The sequence below is a fragment of the Marmota flaviventris genome, chromosome 1 (assembly GCF_047511675.1).
Source record: "Marmota flaviventris isolate mMarFla1 chromosome 1, mMarFla1.hap1, whole genome shotgun sequence".
Classification (NCBI taxonomy): domain Eukaryota; kingdom Metazoa; phylum Chordata; class Mammalia; order Rodentia; family Sciuridae; genus Marmota; species Marmota flaviventris.
In genome coordinates, this window is record NC_092498.1 from 108,896,665 (window position 1) to 108,917,079 (window position 20,415).

Genomic DNA, 20,415 nt, shown 5'->3' on the forward strand with positions numbered 1-20,415 from the left:
GAGACTAAGTATTGTTAAGGGAATGAGTATTGGTGGAGAAATGTAGCAGAGAAGGATCAATACCAGAGATCTGGAACAATTCAACACTAAGAAGCCAAAGGGAAGAAATCCAGAAGCTATGAAATTTTGGGCGAAGTATTCAACTATTCTAACCTTGATGACCTCCTAGAGGATACGTGTATTTCATAACAAAGGATTCATGTGATTAGATTTATAATGTGTTTGACATGGTGCCTGGAATAGAACAAGAACTTAATATGGAAAGATGCTGATGCTGCTTATGTGATGATGAGGGTGATGATAGATGACTACAAAGGAAAGGACTAGTACCACTATGAGTGATGAAATGTGGGGAGCAGAGAGAATGGAAAAGAGGAGGCATTGTCTGTCCTAGACACTTTTATGAGTGCTGATTGCTTTTGATAGGTGCTTTATGGACTAATCTAAACTTCACCATAAGCTGATAAAATGACCACTATTAAAATCATTTTAGAAATACAGAAATTAATGCTTATTTCAATCCCTTTGTTACTCTAAAACTTATTTATCCATGAAAAAACAAACAAGAAATCCTATTGAATTAAATCTAGGTAATTTTTTTTCCCTAAAGATCACACTTTCCATACATTCATGATCTTACATTAAATAAAGAAGACTAGTGTTTTGGTTTAAGATAATGACAGAATAGTGGCTTTATTTTATGTGGAACACGGTTCAAAATAACATCGAAAGCTGCCTATGCAAGTTCCAGAAAATTAAAAACTTTGTAATTTTTGCCTAATCTGGGATCAATGTCTCACTAAGGTATCACAAAGTATACTCTGTAAAGCTGACAGGATGTTTTCTGCAGCCACTTCAATCTGAGAAACATTTCTCCTCAAATAAGAACAAAAGTAGCTTTTAGGAAAAGACCTATAAATGCATTTCTTTGCTAAATCTTTAGACATCAACTTAGACCACTAAAAATATTGATTTTACATTTCTAATGTCACTGTATCATTGGTAATCAATAATAAAGGAGATGATAGATTGTTTGGAGGGTTTGAAGTTATTAATACCTTTATGACATTGTTTCAAGAGCATTAATTACTTGGAAAGAAATAAAATGTTATATATGGTAATACTGTTTTGTTCTTATAATAAAGTTGTAATTATGGATCCATTTTGGGTGAGATTTTAAAAATTTCAGGAGATTATTAGTAGTTTTTAATTTATTGTATATATCTGTCTCAGCATGGTTGTATCTGCAATTAGCAGAATGTAGTTTTTCAGCCAGAAATATTGACTTTGAACTTTGGATCTGCCATATCCTATATGTTTATACTAGACATGCCCCATTGGTGGTCAGAACTGTAAAAGAGCAGTGTCACTGTGTTAGATAATAGATGTGAAGCTTCTACAGAAGCTTGGCACCAAGGAAACCTACTACTACCAAACAGAGATGTTAAAGACTATTTCCAGTATGAACCCCTGACTCACTTGACAAAAAAAAAATTGCATGAGTGTTTAGAATCTTCTCATTTCATTGGATTCTCATGTTGTGTACTTATTGGTATCCCACGATTTCTTTGTTTTATATTCTGTGCTCAGTTTTACAGTTTAAGATACATTGAATGAAGAGTAGGAATACATTGAGTTATCTTAAAACTAGTTTTGAATTTTTGAAATAATCAAGAATGGCAGCACTGACATTCAGGAGCTGCTCTAGTGTCATTACACAAGCCAAAGTATGCAGCAAGCTGGCCTGCAGGTGCTCAGAGCTAGCTTCTAGTGTTTTCCTGTTCATAAAAATATCATGGAATGTTATCAGACAAGACAATTCTATGGTTATTAGGAATCAGGCCAAAACAAGACCAGTCCATAAGAATGTCTAACACAAAGAAGAACACACATTGTTCAAACAAAATAAACAAACACTCCCTTTCTAGTCAATATAATATATACTATGAGGGAAGGAGGGAAGATTGATTTTTTTTAATTTTTATTGTTGGTTGATCAAAACATTACATAGTTCTTGATATATCATATTTCACATTTTGATTCAAGTGGGTTATGAACTCCCATTTTTACCCCGTATACAGATTGCAGAATCACATAGGTTACACATCCACTGATTTACATATTGCCATACTAGTGTCTGTTGTATTCTGCTGCCTTTCCTATCCTCTACTATCCCCCCTCCCCTCCCCTCCCCTCTCCTCTTCTCTCTCTACCCCATCTACTATAATTCATTTCTCCCCCTTGTTATTTTTTTCCCTTTCCCCTCACTTCCTCTTGTATGTAATTTTGTATAACCCTGAGGGTCTCCTTCCATTTCCATGCAATTTCCCTTCTCACTTCATTTCCCTCCCACCTCTCATCACTGTTTAATGTTAATCTTCTTCTCATGCTCTTCCTCCCTACTCTGTTCTTAGTTACTCTCCTTATATCAAAGAAGACATTTGGCATTTGATTTTTAGGGATTGGCTAGCTTCACTTAGCATAATCTGCTCTAATGCCATCCATTTCCCTGCAAATTCTATGATTTTGTCATTTTTTAATGCAGAGTAATACTCCATTGTGTATAAATGCCACATTTTTTTTTTTATCCATTCGTCTATTGAAGGGCATCTAGGTTGGTTCCACAGTCTAGCTAGTGTGAATTGTGCTGCTATGAACATCGATGTAGCAGTGTCCCTGTAGTATGCTCTTTTTAGGTCTTTAGGGAATAGACGGAGAAGGGGAACAGCTGGGTCAAATGGTGGTTCCATTCCCAGCTTTACAAGAAATCTCCATACTGCTTTCCAAATTGGCCACACCAATTTGCAGTCCCACCAGAAATGTACAAGTGTACCCTTTTCCCCACAACCTCGCCAGCACTTGTTGTTGTTTGACTTCATAATGGCTGCCAATCTTACTGGAGTGAAATGGTATCTTAGGGTGGTTTTGATTTGCATTTCTCTGACTGCTAGAGATGGTGAGCATTTTTTCATGTACTTGTTGATTGATTGTATATCCTCCTCTGAGAAGTGTCTGTTCAGATCCTTGGCCCATTTGTTGATTGGGTTATTTGTTTTCTTATTGCTTAATTTTTTGAGTTCTTTGTATACTCTGGATATTAGGGCTCTATCTGAAGTGTGAGGAGTAAAGATTTGTTCCCAGGATGTAGGCTCCCTATTTACCTCTCTTATTGTTTCTCTTGCTGAGAAAAAACTTTTTAGTTTGAGTAAGTCCCATTTGTTGATTCTTGTTTTTAATTCTTGTGCTATGGGGGACCTATTAAGGAATTTGGAGCCCGACCCCACAATATGTAGATCGGAGCCAACTTTTTCTTCTATCAGATGCAGAGTCTCTGATTTGATATCAAGCTCTTTGATCCATTTTGAGTTAACTTTTGTGCATGGTGAGAGAAAGGGAAGCCACCTGCCCGGCGCACGCCAAGCCAGACTGGAGGAGGAAGCCGCCTGCCTGGTGCGCGCCAAGCCAGACCAGAGGAGGAAGCCTGGCCCTGCCCCGTGTGCTAGTCCAGAGGAAGCCCATCAACCCTTAAAACCCATCAAAGCGGGTGTGGCTACCAGCAAGGTTCTGTGGCTGATCCAGGTATATGATATCAAGATCCTTGATTCATTTTGAGTTAACTTTTGTGCATGGCGAGAGAAAGGGATTCAGTTTCATTTTGTTGCATATGGATTTCCAGTTTTCCCAGCACCATTTGTTGAAGATGCTATCCTTCCTCCATTGCACGCTTTTAGCCCCTTTATCAAATATAAGATAGTTGTAATATTGTGGATTGGTTTCTGTGTCCTCTATTCTGTACCATTGGTCCACCCGCCTGTTTTGGTACCAGTACCATGCTGTTTTTCTTACTATTGCTCTGTAGTATAGTTTGAAGTCTGGTATCGCTATACCGCCTGATTCACACTTCCTGCTTAGAGTTATTTTTGCTATTCTGGGTCGTTAATTTTTCCATATGAATTTCATGATTGCTTTCTCTATTTCTACAAGAAATGCCGTTGGGATTTTGATTGGCATTGCATTAAATCTATAGAGAACTTTTGGTAATATCACAATATTGATGATGTTAGTTCTGCCTATCCATGAACAGGGTATATTTTTCCATCTTCTAAGATCTTCTTCTATTTCTCTCTTTAGGGTTCTGTAGTTTTCATTGTATAAGTCTTTCACCTCTTTTGTTAGGTTGATTCCCAAGTATTTTTTTTTTTTTGAGGATATTGTGAATGGAGTGGTTGTCCTCATTTCCATTTCAGAGGATTTGTCGCTGATATACAGGAATGCCTTTGATTTATGTGTGTTGAATTTATATCCTGCCACTTTGCTGAATTTATTTATTAGCTCTAATAGTTTCTTCGTAGACCCTTTTGGGTCTGCTAGGTATAGAATCATGTCATATGCAAATAGTGATAATTTATGTTCTTCTTTTCCTCTTTTTATGCCTTTAATTTCTTTCGTCTGTCTAATTGCTCTGGACAGTGTTTCGAGAACTATGTTGAACAGAAGTGGTGATAGAGGGCATCCCTGTCTTGTTCCAAATTTTAGAGGGAATGCCTTCAATTTTTCTCCATTCAGAATGATGCTAGCCTGAGGCTTAGCATAGATACCTTTTACAATATTGAGGTATGTTCCTGTTATCCCTAGTTTTTCTAGAGTTTTGAACATAAAGGAATGCTGTACTTTGTCGAATGCTTTTTCCGCATCTATCGAGATGATCATATGGTTCTTATTTTTACGTCTATTGATGTGGTGAATAACATTTATTGATTTCCGTATATTGAACCAGCCTTGCATCCCAGGGATGAATCCTACTTGATCATGGTGCACAATTTTTTTGATATGATTTTGTATCCGATTCGCCAGAATTTTATTGAGGATTTTTGCATCTAGATTCATTAGAGAGATTGGTCTGTAGTTTTCTATCTTTGAAGTATCTTTGTCTGGTTTAGGAATCAGGGTGTTGTTGGCCTCATAGAATGAATTTGGAAGTTCTCCCTCTTTCTCTATTTACTGGAAAAGCTTGAAAAGTATTGGTATTAGTTCTTCTTTAAAGGTTTTGTAAAATTCTGCTGTATACCCATCTGGTCCTGGGCTCTTCTCAGTTGGCAGTCTTTTGATGGCTTCTTCTATTTCCTCAATTGATATTGGTCTGTTTAGGTTGTCTATATCCTCCTGACTCAATCTGGGTAGATCATATGACTTAAGAAATTTATCGATGCCTTCACTATCTTCTATTTTATTGGAGTATAAGGATTCAAAATAATTTCTAATTATCTTCTGTATTTCTGAAGTGTCTGTTGTGATATTGCCTTTTTCATCCCGTATGCTAGTAATTTGAGTTCTCTCTCTTCTTCTCTTCGCTAGCATGGCTAAGGGTCTGTCGATTTTGTTTATTTTTTCAAAGAACCAACTTTTAGTTTTGTCAATTTTTTCAATTGTTTCTTTTGTTTCGATTTCATTAATTTCAGCTCTGATTTTAATTATTTCTTGTCTTCTACTTCTTTTGCTGTTGTTTTGCTCTTCTTTTTCTAGGATTTTGAGATGAAGTGTGAGATCATTTATTTGTTGGTTTTTCCTTTTTTTAAGGAATGAACTCCAGGCAATGAATTTTCCTCTTAGAACTGCTTTTATTGTGTCCCATATATTCCGATATGTTGTGTCTGTGTTTTCATTTATCTCTTAAGAATTTTTTAATTTCCTCCTTGATGTCTTCTATAACCCATTGATCATTCAGTAACCTATTGTTCATTCTCCAAGTGATGCAGGATTTTTCCTTCCTTCTTTTATTGTTGATTTCCAGTTTCATTCCATTATGATCAGATAAGATGCATGGTATTATCTCTACTCCTTTATATTGTCTAAGAGTTGCCCTGTGACATAATATATGATCTATTTTTGAGAAGGATCTATGTGCTGCTGTGAAAAAAGTGTAACTGCTTGATGTTGGGTGGTATATTCTATATATGTCAATTAAGTCTAGTTATTAATAAGTTCTAATTATTAATTGTATTATTGAGTTCTATAGTTTCTTTATTCAACTTTTGTTTGGAAGATCTGTCCAGTGGTGAGAGAGGTGTGTTGAAGTCTCCCATAATTATTGTGTAGTGGTCTATTAGACTCTTGAACTTGAGAAGAGTTTGTTTGATGAACATAGCTGCACCAATGTTTGGAACATATATATTTATGATTGTTATATTTGTTGGTGTATGGTTCCCTTGAGCAGTATGTAGTGTCCCTCTTTATCCCTTTTGATTAATTTTGGCTTGAAATCTATTTTATTTGATATAAGTATGGACACTCCTGCTTGTTTCCGAAGTCCATATGAGTGATATGATTTTTCCCAACCTTTCACCTTCAGTCTATGTATGTCTTTTTCTATCAAATGCGTCTCCTGTAGGCAGCATATTGTTGGATCTTTTTTTTGATCCACACTACTAGCCTGTGTCTCTTAATTGGTGAGTTTAAGCCATTAACATTTAGGGTTATTATTGAGATATGGATTGTTCTTCCAGCCATATTTATTTATTTATGTTACTTAACATGTTTTTTTTTCCTCTTTGATTATTTCCCCCCCTTTACTGTACTACCTCCCACTGTTGGTTTTCATTGTTATTTTCCATTTCCTCTTCCTGTAATGTTTTGCCGAGGATGTTTTGAAGAGATGGTTTTCTAGCTGCAAATTCTTTTAGCTTTTGTTTATCGTGGAAGGTTTTAATTTCATCTTCCATCCTGAAGCTTAATTTCGCTGGATTCACAATTCTTGGTTGGAACCCATTTTCTTTCAGCGTTTGAAATATGTTGTTCCAGGATCTTCTAGCTTTCAGAGTCTGTGTTGAAAGATCAGCTGTTATCCTGATTGGTTTACCCCTAAATGTAATCTGCTTCCTTTCTCTTGAAGCTTTTAAAATTCTCTCCTTATTCTGTATGTTGGGCATCTTCATTATAATGTGTCTAGGTGTGGATCTCTTATGATTTTGCACATTCGGCGTCCTGTAGGCTTTTAGGATATGGGATTCTGTCTCATTCTTCAAGTCTGGGAAGTTTTCTCATATTATTTCATTGAACAGATTGCTCATTCCTTTGGTTTGAACCTCTATACCTTCCTGTATCCCAATGACTCTTAAGTTTGGTCTCTTAATGTTATCCCATATTTCTTGGATTTCTGCTCATGGTTTCTTAAGAGTCTCGCTGAGCTATGTTCTTTTCAAGTTGAAATACTTTGTCTTCATTGTCTGATGTTCCATCTTCTAAGTGTTCTACTCTGCTGGTAGTATTCTCATTTGAGTTTTTAAGTTGGTTTATTGCTTCCTGCATTTCTAGGATTTCTGTTTGTTTGTTTTTTATAACCTCTATCTCCCTGTATAGTTGATCCTTTGCTTCTTGGATTTGTTTATGTAATTCATTGTTGAAGTGATCTTTCATTGTGTGATTTTGCTGTCTAATGTCTTCCTTGAGACTCCAGATCATCTGAAGCATGTAAATCCTGAATTCTTTATCTGACATTCTATCTGCTGCAGCTATTACCTCTTCTAAGGTTGAGTTGACCTGCATTGCTTGTGGTCCTTTCTTTCCTTGTCTTTTCATACTGCTCGCGTTTCTTTCTGCTTGGTGAAACTGTTGTGTTATTGAATTTTCCCCCTATATATTTATATTGCTCTTGTATAGTTGCAAAGTCTCCCTTGCAGGGGTGGGCGGCGGCTGTGCTCCTCCTCCAATTGGGGTGATCTGTCTATCACCCCGGCAGGCCACTGGGCCCCTCCTCCAGGTCGCGTTGTCTGCCTACCTTGCAGGCAACGGCTGAGCCCCTCCTTCAATAGGGTTGATCTGTCTACCACTCTGGCGGGCTGCTTGGCCTGTTCTCCAGGTTGCAGGTCTGCCTACCTTGCCGGAGCGGGCAGCGGCTCTGCTCTGCTCCTCCTCCAATTGGGGTGATGTGTCTACCACGCCAGCGGGCCGCTGGGCTTGTCCTGCTGGTCGGTCACAGTTCTGCCTACCTTGCAGGCGCGGGCGGCGGCTCTGCTCTCCCCCTCCTCCAATTGTGGTGACATGTCTACCATGCCGGCAGGCCCCTGGGCCTGTGGTGCCGGTCGGTCGCAGGTCTCCCTACTGGGAAGATTGCTTTTTAAAAAATTTTTTTCCCAATTATGACTTTATCTTTTTGTCAAGATGTCATTCTTCCTAGATAAGATTTATTAAGACACCGAGTCACAAAATAACCCTGCTTCCTGACAACATATCCAGTCCATAGTATAGCCCTACTACCTGAAAACTTCAAATTCACTCACTGTAAGATCTATCACAGTTCTCCAAGGAGGATATTCCTTCTCACTACAAAGATTAATAAAAGCAACTTGTTCGACAGTACATGTGTTCCTGGTGACCTTTGGCTGGTGAGCAAAAATAATGTGCAAATTTAAATCTAGTCTATGAGTATTGTCTCCTCTTCATTATTTTTCATGAAAATCTTTCCACTTTACACTTGATGTATTAAAGACTGAATCTCAAAATATTTTAAAATGTGGTAACTGTGAAAAACCAAATACATTCATTATTTTTCATATGACATTTTCCTACCCAAACCTGGTAAAAGCATGTTGTTTATATTTATTTATTTGGTACCAGGGATTGAAACCAGGGGCACTTAACCACTGAGCCATATCCCCAGCCCTTTTGATTTACTTATTTTATTTATTTATTTATTTTTTTGACATGGGATCTTGCTAAGTTGCTTAGGGCCTCACTAAGTTGCTGAAACTGGTTTCTAACATGCAATCCTCCTGCCTCAGCCTCCCCAGTGGCTGGGATTACAGGCATGTGCCACTGCACCTAGCAGGTTGTTGCTTTTATGATACTATGTCGTAAGATTTTATGATGCTATATCATAAGATACTATGTCTTAAGAAAGGCTTTGCTGAAAAAAGAATGGTAGGACAGTTGAAACAAGAAAGAAAAAGGCAGAAAGGGAGAGAGAAAAGCAAATGAGAGAAATATTTACTGGAAAATAATGATATGAAAGATATAGAAGCCTAGTTTACTTTGAAAACTCACACATGTGTTTATTTCTCAACCCCACAGAATCACAAGAAGGAATAAAAAATGCAAGCTCACAAATGGAAAAAAGGACTGGAAAGAACTATCAGAGAAATGATTTTAACATATTGATGCAACATAGAAAGTAGAAGGCCTGAAACCCAGGTATTCATCTACAGTGCACCCCTCACATCAGACACTTATTGATGATCTTCCTCTGAAATTTTCTCCTCTATCAATCGAACACCAGTTGTTTATCTACCTTTGGAAAAAGAAAAGGAGAGAAGAAAAGACAAAGAAAGAAGTAAAAAGATGAGAGGTCATTTCTAAAGTAACAGAGTAAAATCTCTGGAGATCACTGTGTCTTTCACAATCCCCAGTGAAATCCACCTCCTCGTGGTCATGGCGACCTGGCTTAGTTATATTCAGCCAGGATTCTTGGATGGATTTAGAAATAGTTCAAAGAACCGAATACTCTCTACTCATGCATTATTTAGAGGGCATTTGAGAAAGGTTTTGACTTTGCCCTCTGTGCTTCATTTCCTGATTTTAGAACTTAACCCTCTGTAAGATATACTCTGCAGTATTTCCTTCACAAAACAATAATAGTACTAAGGGAGAAAAACAAAGTATCTCAAGAGCAGGAAAGAACGCACACTGAAAACATGATGGCTGAGGTACACATCTATTTGGTGCCAATTAATTAGAAGACACAGTGGAGAAGAATTGCTAATAATATAAATATAAACTATTATTTAGAAATAAATGTATGAGAGATACACATTGCTTATAGAAGAAAAAAAGCCAACGTGCATTTGGTTAATTTCAATAGTATTTTAACAAATAAAAACACATACCAAGTTAGAGGCAATACTAACTAAAATTATAATCATAATAAACAAAATTATATGTGTACATATATGCATGTGGAAACTCTAGGAGGCTCTATTTTGTGATCAAATGAATGATAATGAAGCCAGATTTAAAGTTAGGTAGTCAGTGTAGTTAGGTAAATCGGGTCTAATATCAAATGAAATCTAAAATGGAGGCCATGAGAATGAATTCCCGGAAAAGTTGAGCAACTCTTGAAATGCTAATGAAGTCCAGGAAACAGCCCCAGCAGATTTGAAGATAGCCCATCCCAAAGAAATGTTAATGAACATCAAACTTGAAGATGCTGACTAGGAAGTGCCCCATTACTTCTTTGGCAGACCTGTGTCCCACCCCTCGGGCCTTCCCACCTACATTCCATCACTGAAAGAACTATAAAAAGGGGAAACAACTACACTTCCATGGATTCCATCTCTTGGGTCCCCTTCTTCCTCTGGAAGAAGTCTTTTCTGCTGTCCTTTAATAAACTTCTAATTTTCCACTCTGACCTTGCCTCAGCGTGCTTCTCTGGTGTTATTCTTCAACATTGGGGAAGCAAGGACTCTTCACTGGTCAACAGCGGTAACAATCATAAATCCACTAGAAGAAAAAGAAGAAGGTTATTATACCTATGTTTGTATATATATATGCATATATATAAATGCTATCATATATATATATATATATATATATATATATATATATATATGTAGTAAATGTGAATGTGTGTATATTTATGCATATGTATTTATAATTAAATAATAGCCCAACCAAATTTAAAAACTTGATCAAAGGAACAATAATTTAATCAGTGTGACATGGGTAAACAAGAACAGTGGGTTGTTTAGATCAATGGGAGAGAATATGAATAACAATATTAACATAATATTTTGATTCTGAATTTACTATTTGTGTAAGTCATCTTTACATAACTGTGATCAAAATACCAGAGAAGACAAACTTAGAGGAAGAAAAGTTTACTTTGGGCTCACAATTACAGAAGTTCAGTCCGGTTAACTGCTTCATTGCTCTGTGCCTGAGGTGTCACAATACACCACGGTGGAAGAGCAGCCACAAAGGAAAACTGCTGTGCTCATGGTGGCCAAGAAGCAGAGAGAGACAGAGGGGAAGGGCCATCGAGAAGCCCCTTCCAGGGCACACCCCCAGTAACCCACATCCTCCAGCCCCACTCCACCTTCTTATGGTTATCATCCTGTTAGTCCATTCAAATTAGTGATACCACCAGTTACCTGGATGAGTCTTTGCTTCCCCAGTGCTGGAGTATAACACCAGAGAAGCAGGGCCAAGGCAATGTAGGGTAGAAAATGAAAGGCTTTATTAAAGGAGAATAGGACAGGGCTGTGGTTGTGACTCAGTGGTGGAGTGCTTGCCTAGCAAGTGAGAGGTACTGGGTTCGAACCTCAGCACCACATAAAAAAGTGAAAATGAAGGTATTGTATCCAACTACAACTTAAAAAAGGTGATTTAAAAAAAAAAATAGCAGAACAGACTTCTCCCCAGAGGAAGAAGGGAAGGGTATTGATGTTTACATTTAAGGCTTTCTTTTGGCCTTCTACATTCCTGTCTTTTATCTTGCATATTTCCCTTTATTCTGCATGTGATTGAGGAATGCAGGTGGGAAGGCAAAAAGGTGGAAAACAGGTGGGCCTATGAGGCTGGGAGGAGTGATCCCTGAGGAAAGGCCTACTGTGAATTGATTAGAACCTCCCAATCTGCAGGGAGCTGCTTCATTAACAGTTCTTTAGGTCAGACTGGAGCAGCTGGGGACATTAACATTACAATCTTCCAGGTGTAGCTTCTGATTTCCTGGACTCAAATCAAGACCCCATTTTCTTTATTAGACTCGACTCTATTTTTCTCTATCAGACTTGATATCAGACCTAATTTATCTAGCTACTCTAACTACCTATCTTTAAATATGGCTTCATTAGGATGGACCAATCAGGTTACAGCTCTCGTTTTGTCTCTTAATATTCTTCAAGTACACAAGAGTTTTGGCGGAACACCTCATATCTAAATTAAGACGCTATTCACCAGACTTGATGTCATAAATTAAAGTGAAAAGAAATGTTCACTGTATTTTATTGGACAAACTGGGTTGCAATTTGATTCAAGAGAATGAGGTTTTATTTAAGAATGTGAAAGGATGGGCATTTTTAAGCTTTCAAATAAACGATATGAAATTACAAATAGAAATTGAAATGTTCCATAAAAGTGAAAAAAGATCATCCACACATTTCCCAGTTGCAGAGCAAAAATGAAATATCAAATCACTGAATTTCAAAGCATTCATATCAAATAAAAGAGTAGAGTTGTTCAATTCATCTATTGTAATGAATTATACATATTAAGGCTTAGTGTTCAACATATAATAGCAATGGACAAAGAACATGAACAATTCACACCTTGGAAGAGAGTACAGCAACTAAATTTTCTGCAGCTCTTGGCTACCTATACTCAAATGTATCCCTACAGAGCCATGCCTCACTTCACCTCACTAAATTTGGGTTTTCTCATTTGCAAAATGGGGTTAATATTAGTGCACTGTGATAATAGTGTATGGTAAAAATTGAAAAATATGAAAAGAGCTGAGTGCATTGTGTGCCATGTAATACATATTAGCTATTATAAGTTCCATGATTACCACCATCCCCACTTTCAATCATCACAATGATTCAATGAGATATGCATTATTTTCCCTATGCTGGAAAAAAGCAATATCACACATGAGAAAATAGCAAGAATTCAAACTCTAAGCCCAAGCTCTTTTTCACGAGGTTAGGCTTCTCTATTAGTAAAATAATTAAAGCTGGAATAACAATCAATGGTTTTTATATCTACATGTCTTTTTATGTTTGTCTCCAACCAAGCAGAGTACTTCCAGACTCTATCAGTGTGTGAGTGCCAAGGAGATTTTAAAGCAGGAGTCTACTGGCTCATTAGCCTGGCTTGTTTCTCAGACTAGGGTTGTCTCCAGACCCTTACTCTGCAAATGCTGTCACTCCCTGATCACAGTCAGGACGTGCCTCTGCTTGTCTTTCACATTTATTCATCTCTGGCATGTGCCTTCTTTCTGAGGCTGCTCTTGGAGTCCATACCCAGATCCATCTTCCTGGGGTCTCTAAAGATAATTTCTTGACATGATACACAGCTATGCACTCCTTCTCCATAGTTGGGAGCCACCAGAGCATTTCAGTAACAGAGCACAGAGCACAGGAATGACACAGAAAGAGGAAGCAGAGGGAGGATGGAGAGCCCACTTGTCATCTCCAGGCTAAGGCTAAAACCACTATTCATTTCCGTTTGTAAGAGCAGAGTCTTCCCAGAAAGGATCCTAAAGAGATGCCTGTATTTTCAGAAGAGATCTCAGGTTCAAGGTCTCATGTTTCTTTTTCTCAGAACAGACTCTTCCAAGAAATGATTCAAATCATACTTTCCAGGAATAACACCTAAGACCTAAAGGTGAGTCTTCTGCCTTTTCAACCTTACTGCTAGAATCATTATGTCTCCCAAAGAAGGTGAGAACACTGCCTGAAGAGTGTTTGGGCTGGGTGGATTCTGGGGGGGAAGCATGCATGAATGAAGGTGCAGCCACATTTATCAGTCTTGAAAATACTGCAGTGAAAAATATGTGACCATGATTGCTGTTGGGGAATGGGTTCATGGACACATTTGTAAAGTAAAACATAACATAAAGTATGTTACCCAAAAAACATTTTTCCTAGCTGGGTTTGGTGGCACAGGCCTGTAATCCCAGTGACTAAGGAGGCTGAGACAGTTGGATGACAAATTCAAAGCCAAACTCAGCAAAAGTGAGGTGCTAAGCAGCTCAGTGAGACCCTGTCTCTAAATAAAATATAACATAGGGCTGAGGATGTGGCTCATGGTTGAGTGCTCCTGAGTCCAATCCCTGGTACCAATAAATAAATAAATAAATAAATAGATTTTTTTTTCCATAGAGAACTTGTCCAAAGAATATTATTTAAAAATGGAAAATAACTAGGCACATATACATTATTTACAATATTTTTTATGAGTAAAAGTGAGGAAGTAAAGTAATTGTTCAAAGATAAGGGATTGGATGCGTGTACTACGGTACATAAATGTGATATATTATTGTGTAACACTTACATTAGGATGTTACAGATTACCTGTGCATAGTAGTGCTATCAAGATTTCCCATATGCAATTAAAAATCCAGCTACTCTAGAGGCTGAGGCAGGAGGATATCATACTTAGCAAATGTAGCTAGACCCTGTCTCAAAACACAAAATTAAAAGGGTTGGGGATGTATCTTAGTGAAAAAGTACCCTTGGGTTCCATCTCCAATATCAATAAAATTTTTTAAAAAATTGTGAAACTCTTCAGTATTATAATGACTGTACAACAGTGAAAATGTGCTTGATATATTAAAAGAAAAGAGTAATAAAATTATGCTGTAACTTTGATTATGCTCAAAGTATACACAAAAAGAGCATATGTAAAGAGCATAAAAGCAATATTTCTGGGGGCTACATTCCTTTCATATTATTTCTTTTATTATTGCTAGAATAATAATGCAATTAATAAAAGTCAGAATAAAATTGTGTTGATTCAGAATGTTGAAATACAGATGTTTCTCAGTTTACAAGGCATTATTACCTTATGAATATCATTATTTATGAACAAGTAAATTAAAAATATCCTAAGTCAAAATGCACTTAATCCACTTAACCTACTGATCATTTTAGCTTAGCAATATAACAATGCTTTCTTAATTTACCCTTGGGATCACAGGGCTGCCTAGAAGCTGTGCCTCACTGTCACAGTGTGAGGAGAGATCTTACTGTAAATATCTAATCAAGAAATAATCAATATTGAAAATATACTTTCTACTGGATGTATATTTCTTTTGAACTGTTAAATCAAATATTATAAGTTGAATCATCATAAATTGGGGAACGTATATCTTTTAATTTTTTTTAATTTGTTTTAATTAGTAGAATGCATTTATGTACTTTGATATATCATACATACATAGGATAGGATTTCTCAGTTTTCTGAGTGTACATGTTGTAGAATCATATTGGACATTATTATTTTATGTATATATGGGAAGGTATATATTTTCTTAAAATAACTTGCAACGTTTTTAAAGTGTAGGAAGACTTCAGGAACAGAAATCAGTTTTCAACATATAAAAAATTTGAAAATCTCTGGAGTAATTTATTATTGCTTATTTCCCCAGAAAAATATTTGAAAAGGGGATTTTCATTTTATTACTGATTCCACAAATGTTCAGTGTCATTTGTACTCATATATTTTTTGATGGTTGTTTTATCTCTGTTTTTTTAAATTTTATTTGTTTTAATTAGTTATACAAAACAGTAGAATGCATTTATGCACTTTGGTATATCATACATAGATGGGATGTAATTTCTCATTTTTCTGAATGCACATGTTGCAGGATCATATTGATCATGCAATCACATATATACATACAGTAATAATGTCTGTTTTATTCTACTATTTTTCCTATCCCCATGTTCCCTCCACTCCCCTACCATCACTTCTCTCTACCTAATCTAAGGTAATGCTATTCTTCCCTAGTGTACTCCCCCACCTTATTGTGAATTAGAATCCGCATATTAGAGAAAAGATTCAGCCTTTGGTTTTGTGGGATTGGCTCATTTTGCTTAGCATGATATTCTCCAACTCCAACATTTATTGGCAAATGCCGTAATTTCAATCTTCATTAAAGCTGAGTAATATTCTATTTCTTTATCCACTCATCTATTGAGGAACTCCTAGGTTGGTACCATAGTCTAGCTATTGTGAATTGATCTGCTATAAACATTGATGTGGCTGTGTCACTATAGCATGCTGATTTTTAGTCCTTTGGGTATAAACCAAGGAGTGGGATAGCTGGGTCAAATGGTGGTTCCATTCCCAATTTTCAGAGGAATCTCCATACTGCTTTCCATAGTGGCTGCATCAATTTGCAGTCCCACAGTAATGTAAGAGTGTACCTTTTTCACCACATCCTTGCCAACATTTATTGTTGCCTGTATTTTTGAGGATTGTCATTCTGACTGGGAATCAATCTTAGAAAAGAGGTGAAAAACCTCTACAATGAAAACTACAGAACACTGAAGAAAGTATTGAAGAAAACCTCAGGATATGGAAAGATCTCCCATGCTCCTGGATAGGCAGAATTAATATTGTCAAAATGGCCATACTACCAAAAGTGTTATACTGATTTAATGCAATTCTTATTAAAATTCCAATGACATAGTTCATAGAACTAGAAAAAGCAATCATGAAATTTATTTGAACTAATATGAGACCCAGAAGAGCTAAAGCAATCCTTACCAAGAAAAGTGAAGCAGGAGGCATCACAATACCAGAACTTAAACTATACTACAGAGCTATAGTAACAAAAACGGCATGGTATTAACACCAAAATAGACTTGTAGACCAATGGTACAAAATAGAGAATACAGAGACAAGCCCACATAAATACGGTTATCTCATATTAGACAAGGTGCCAAAAACATTCACTGGAGAAATGATAGTCTACTCAACAAATGTTGCTGGCAAAACTGGAAATCCATATGTAGCAAAATGAAATTAAACCTCTATCTCTCACCCTGCATAAAAATCAACTCAGAGGGGATCAAAGATTTAGGAACTAGAACAGAGTCCCTGCGCCTAATAGAAGAAAAAATAGGCCCAAATCTTCACCACCTTGGACAAGCATCTGACTTCCTTAACAAAAAGTGCAAGAAGTAAAATCAAGAATCAATAAGTGGGATGGATTCAAATTAAAAAGCTTCTTCTCAGCAAAGAAAACAATTAATAATATGAGGAGAGAGCCTATAGATTGGGAGAAAGTCTTTCCCATATGCATTTCTGATAAAGCATTAATCTCTAGGACATGTAAAGAACTCAAAATCTTAACACCAAAAAAATCCAAATAATTCAATCAATAAATGGGCTAATGAACACATTACAGAAGAAGAAATACAGTTGATCAACAAATATATGAAAAAGTGTTCAACATCTCCAGCAATTAGAGAAATGCAAATTCATGTTCTTGATTTGCTTTCCTCAATGTGTCTTATTAATGACTGTTCCCTTAAAACAAGGAAACTGCTCACAATGTTAGAATTTTTGAGTATTTCATACTCATTCAACTTAAGTAAAAATAACAAACCTCTATTTAGCAAAGTGATTATTTTTTTATTTTTTTAATTTGTAAAATTTAAACTTTCTTCAAAGCTGAACAGAGATGTTCTTACAGACATATCTGTATTCCACATAGGAAGAAGGGAAAAATGTGCCTTGAAAAATATATACATTGAACATGTTACTGAGGAGTCTGAGACTTTAACAAATGCTCTGGACACTCATTTCCAACTTGTAGTTATTATTATTATGGTAATAGAAAAGTAGGGTGCTTCTATGGTTAATGCAAACTGCCAAAGTCAAGATTAAGTTAAAAAACTTGAAGGTAGAATAATTCCTTGTCCCAGGCCAACTTACAACTAGGTAAGAAGACAGTCTGTGTTAGGAGATATGCAAATGGTGTATGGATGAAAAAGGTTTTGAGAGAATGGACTTGGTCACTGATACTTAGAAGTTTAGAGTTGGGGTACTTTATTTATATGTGTGCATTTATTTGGTTCAGCATATTTACCCTATTCAGCAAATGGATATATTATGCTTTGTTATTGTTCACGTTATGCCATATCCATTTATGTTTGGATCAAGTGATAATGGTAGTTCCAAAGCAGGGAAAGTTCATAATGAGTAATGTACTCAAAAATTCTGAGACCCTTGGTGTCTATATTTCTGATGACAGATTAATAAACACTGTACTCATTTCTGCAAACTATCCTTTTTTATTTTTTAAATTATTTACTTATTTTAATTAGGTATATATGACTGCAGAATGCATTTTGGTTTACTGTACACAATTGCAGCACAACTTTTCATTTCTCTGGTTGCAACCTGTGTCTTATGAGTTTGGCTACTTTTAGTCTATCTTATTTGGGAAACATGAGGTCCCGGGCAGGTGGAAATGGAAGCTCTGAACTCTTACTTATATTTGATATTGACAACAGGTGTGAGTTCCATGAATATATTTTGATTGAATTGGGCTAAGACAATATGAAAATGAGCAAACTGGCTGCAGTCTCTGCTTAGCTTCCCTAAATGTCTTCTTTATTTTATCACAGTAACTTCAAGATAAGCAAAGTGATGAAAGATCACAAAAAGATCCTGAGTTTCTTCTCCTGGTGCTGAAAACAAATACACCATGCTTATTTTGAAATTTTCTGATGAGGATATGCCTTTGTATAAATAGTTAGGGAGCAGCTAAAATACTCAAGGCTCAGGAAAATAGTTAGACAGTGGTGAGTATTCCTTAAGTCAATAGGGGATGTTGAATGCAAAAATGGGGAAGAGATCACACTATGTTCCACTGAGATGCTCCTGGGTAATTATTGACTGAAACATGTGGAACTTTTATGCGGACCTTTTATTTAAGTTAAATATTTCTGGTGGAGAATGGAATGTTGCCAGAAATTGTTGAATTCTGTACACACATTGTGCATAATGTCTTTCATACATATGTACTTCCATTTTTCTAAAGTCCATAAGTGTACTTATAGTACATATGTGAGCTATACTGAAATAAAAAGTGTGATGTGGTTCTAAGTTCACAGTAGGTGTATTTTTACCATATATGTTCTCAATCAATGAATATGAAAATCACATCTACTACCATCCTCAGTGTTGAGAACTAAAACTATAGAGTATACAAGAAGAAATGAGCAAGGGTTTATCAAGTTTACATTTGTGCTTTTTTTTTTTTCCTTGAGTTTTTTTCTAGTTTCCCATCTCATTTGTTCCCACTAAATAGACTATTCTCATGCTTGCCCTCTATCTCCCATTCTCATTTTTGGGTGTAGGCCATTACAAGGTAGGCAATGTTGTTGTAAAACCCCCCAGATCCTTATAATTTGAAACCACAAAGATATCTTTCTTACTTATGTTTCATGTCCTCCTCTTGTCAGCCACAAGAATTCTGCTCATTGGGTCAGATTCCCTAGTGGATGGACTGAGCATTATCTTGAAGATGGCCAGTTGTCATGATGGAGGGAGGGAAGGAGCCTTCAAACTGGAGAACTGTCTGAAACTTTGTTAGCTAGAAGTTCTAATACTCACCCTACCAACACCCCAAGAGGTTTTTGACATGTGATTCTACCACAAACCCTGAAATTGAAGACCAAGAATACTTTGTGTAGACTAGTAATGGCTAATTCAGCATTTTGAATTGATACTTTTATGCAAGTAAAACGTTAGTAAAACTTTTATACCATTGAGATCATTAGAGTAAAATCATCCTTATGGTTAGGACAAAGGACAATATCCACAGAGAGTCTGGGAGGTCATCATGAGTAGCAGATGTCCTGGACCATGTACTTGGTGGCCAGAACCCTTTATTTGGTGAGATAATGATCTAATTAAAGCTGAAGCAGGAACATCAATGATGTCTAATCAATTCCTCCAGGATGTGGAAGAGCAGGCATTGATTTCTAGAGAAAAAAGCCATCAGTTACTGAACTCAGACCCACACTTGATAGGTCTCTGTCTGGACCAGTGTAAATCAGAGGTGCTTTAGAAATCTTTAACTTTTGCAATGAGTGGTTAGTGGAGACTGTGTGACAGGCAATTCAGAAATAGGTACTAGCAGCACTAAAGATAGAGCTGTAGAAATACACAAGGTGTTGGGAGAAGAGGGTGTTCTCATGTGGCTGCTGTTTTGTTGTAGTCCAGGTGCTAGGATTCTCTGTTTCTTCACAGTTTGAATTAAACTGTGTGATTGAAAAAAACTGCATGAGAATACTCTTCAAAATTAAATTTTCTGTGTATCAACATAGAATCAAATTCATGAAATGGAATAACTAAAATTCCTTTATTACACCATATGATTTTTAAATTTGGGGACAAATTTCTTCCAGATTAAAACATGCAATTATAGAGGTGAATAGAAAGGGTTCCTTTTACACTCTAAAGGTGCACTGGAATGAACAGACAACAGACAGATTAAATGAGAAAAAAGGTACAAATCTATTACGGACACAGAGGCAATACCATAGTACAAGTATCTACCAGCTCATGACAATTCAGAGGCTTATAATCTTCTTCTTCTTTTTTCTATAGGGGAAAGACAATTTTTAGGGAAATAATAAATTATTTGTAAAGGAATTTAATGGGTTTAGAGAAACATATGAAGGCCTGGGACAGAATCATTGGGCCCACAGTAAATGATTGTGGAAATATAGAAAAGGACTAAAATAGAAGAGAATAATGAGTGACAGGTCTGTTCATGTGCTTTGAGAGTTCTCAGCCTTTCTGTCCCTGGTATGATTTGTTAGTGAAATCTCAAGAAGAGGACCAGATGTAATTATTTTCTCTTCCTTGGTGCCTCTGGACTGTAAGCAGATGGGTGTTATT